The 3208-nt window shown below is 39.8% G+C and overlaps 1 pseudogene; it reads right to left on the minus strand.

Moving 5' to 3' along the window:
• Window positions 1-1944: 1944 nt before the first annotated feature.
• Window positions 1945-2977, minus strand: LOC103213423 (annotated as a pseudogene).
• Between the last annotated feature and the right edge of the window lie 231 nt (window positions 2978-3208).

A 3208-nucleotide genomic window follows, 5' to 3' on the forward strand; every position in this document is an offset into this window, starting at 1 on the left:
CAACCTGTCACGCTCTCCTCGTTTCCACCCTGCTTTTCCATCCATTCAGTATCCCTGCTCCTCTTTGCCTTCTCATCTTTGTTTTGGGGAAATATTTCCAGCTTGGTCTCATAGAGGTGATTGCTGTAAGGAACACTTTCCTTAAGGGTGTTATTGTTTATTTTACAGGCCAATCTATTATCTGGCTGAAAGGTGACCCCTGAGAGTGACTTCAGTTCCAGGTAAAAAGGACGTCTTAGGGTGATAGTCTCAGGGGTTCCTCCAGTCTCTATCCAGTAAGCCTGATCATTTTTATGAATTTGAGTTGTGTTCTATTGTGTCTGGGAAAGACACACTCTTATCAGTAAGTGAATGAAATGTAATCAAACCAAATAAAGTGTCTGAAAGATTACCATGCTTGCCTGCTGATTATATTACTAAAACTAATTAAAGCTGGTGTTAGATATTATGACAAAGGTAAACCAATAAAACTGCTGATACAAATGGTAGAAATCCATAACAGTGAAGAATTGCAAGTCTTATGAACAATGGCAAGATATAAATCACGATGATCCAAATTAAATTTTATTGACATTGACTATTATCTCCCAGACGTTGTATTACGTGTTTGTAGTGGTTAGGGGGATGGATGACTTCCCAGCAAAAAATACAGTCTACATAGTCAGTCTGGTAATTCTTTTTTCCCTGTACCAGAAATTTGATTAGGAAGGAATATATGATCCTTTTATTAGTGATGACATAGGAAGAATATCTTCTGTATGACTCCATGGAAAGGTCTATTGAGGGACAAACAGTCTTGTGTCTATGAACATTAGGTCTGGATATGATGCCCCATTCCATTGCAGCCACCTGTGTGATCATGAGAGGAACCATCCCTAGGATGAAGCTATCCCTTGGAGGACTGAATAAAGCACTCCTGCCCAGTTTTTGTTTTTGCATTCTTTATCTCAGAAGACTTTGTGATGAAAGGTAACTTTCTTGTTTAAGCATTTTAGAGTTACGGTTTATATTTTCTTAGAAACAAAGTCTTCAGATAAATTTCAATTATCAGACAATCATCTTAAAACAGTGAGATAATCCAGATATGCTAGCTTTATTGATTATGTAGGGGAAATATAGTGGTTCAGTGGTAGACTTCTTGCCTCCATTTAGGAGATGCAGGTTTGACTCCTGGCCAGGGAATGCCACGTACAGCTAAAATCTGTCTGTCATTGGAGGACTGAGAGTTCTTATGTTGCTGAACAGGTTTCAGATTAAGATGAACTATGAAGAATGGCCTGCCATCTATTCCTCAAAAATCAGCCAATGGGGCCCTATGATCACAACACTTCTGTCTCATTGTACATGTGTTGCCCTCAGTCAAGGGCCAATAAGGCAGCAGCTAAGGACAAGATCAGCAATAACAAGAACAATAGACAATTAAACCGAGTTTGGTGAATGTTGATGTTACCCTGGACATGTATGGTTTACAAGGACATGTCATGGTAATGTCTAAATTTCAGCATGAATGCTTAGGTCTCTTGTCTTGCAGTGAGAGTAAGCCTGAGTTTCCATTCACATGGCCCTATCAATGATATCAGACTGAAGCTAGTCTCTAGTTATTCCCACAGCCTTGTCTACGTCTTTTTCCTACGCTTCCACTGCCTTCTGCTTTCTTTATTCTGAGGAAGTGACCCTCAACTAAATCAACCTTGCCTCAGGCTCTGCTTCTATGAAACCTGATTACAGAAACTGACTTTAGAGAATGAAAATAATTAGCCAAACAGCACAGAGCTACACACAGAGTAAAATCACATTTCAAACTTAAGTTGAATTGTATTTACCCATTATGTTATCTTCTCATTTTAGAAGAATATGACGATGGTAGAGTCACACATTCTGCCTCACAAGTATTCTTGTGCATTGATGCAATCTAGAAACCTAAACCTAAAGTAGGTAATAAAATCACTGGAAAGCAGATATGCTCCTGATAATTTTTCTTAAGGCCTCCTTCACATCCCTGTTTCTCAGGCTGTAGATAAAGGGGTTCATCATGGGGGTGACCATGGTGTACATCACTGAAGCTACTGCAATCATCCTGGAAGAGTGTGTGAATGCAGCACTAATGTATGAACCAAAGCCTGTCCCGTAGAACAAGGAAACAACTGAGAGGTGAGACCCACAAGTGGAAAAAGCTTTATACATTCCGTCCACTGATGGCATTCTCAAAATGGAGGAGACAATTTGAGTATAAGAGAAAATGATTCCAGAGAAAGGAACACCACCTAATATTGTAACTGCAAAATATAAGAAGATGTTATTGATGAGGGTATCAGAACAGGCAACCTTGATGACCTGAACAACTTCACAGAAGAAGTAAGGAATTTCTAGGTCTGTGCAGAAGGACAGTCTCAACACCATGAGACTGTGGAGCATGGCATCCACGATGCTAATGAACAAGGAGAGTAGAATCAGTAGACCACAGAGGTGGGGGTTCATGATGACCATATATCTCAGTGGGTGACAAATGGCCACATAGCGGTCATAAGCCATTACTCCAAGGAGAAAATTTTCCAAAACAGAAAAAACCAGGACAAAGTAGATCTGAGTGAGACAACCTATATAAGTGATGCTCTGATTCTGTGCTTGGAGGTTCACCAATATCTTTGGGATCGTGGTTGTGCTTAAACAGATGTCAGTAAAGGACAGATTGGCAAGAAAGAAATACATGGGGCTGTGGAGGTGGGAGTCAGAGGTGACAGCTAGGACAATAAGCAGGTTTCCCAGGACAGTGACCAGGTATATGGACAGAAACAGGCTGAAGAGGAGGGGCTGCAGTTCTAGATCCTCTGTCAGTCTCAGGAGAAGGAATTTTGAAATACATGTTTGATTTATTGGTTCCATATTGTTGACGAATATGATGGAAAAGATATGATAAGACGATAAACCATGTGGTTCCTGGACCAGTGGCAGCTGCATTACCAGAGGCAAGCATCATCTTTGGAAAGAAGGAGGAAGAATAAAAAGGAAAATAAAAGGGATGTCTTCATTATGCTATTTTGTTACTTGAAGAGATAACTGGATACTGATATAGTAAAGCAATCTGGAAATTGCTAAAACGGTGGTCATGGTTTTTGGTTGTTTGTTTTTGTACAATCTGCTGGCATGACCATTTATATATTTGGTAATTTTATAAAAACAGACTTGTAGATTAGGGGAGCAGCCTTTT

This window comes from Orycteropus afer, unplaced genomic scaffold, assembly GCF_000298275.1.
Source record: "Orycteropus afer afer isolate SDZICR_OR568_19922 unplaced genomic scaffold, OryAfe1.0 scaffold02084, whole genome shotgun sequence".
Taxonomy (NCBI): domain Eukaryota; kingdom Metazoa; phylum Chordata; class Mammalia; order Tubulidentata; family Orycteropodidae; genus Orycteropus; species Orycteropus afer.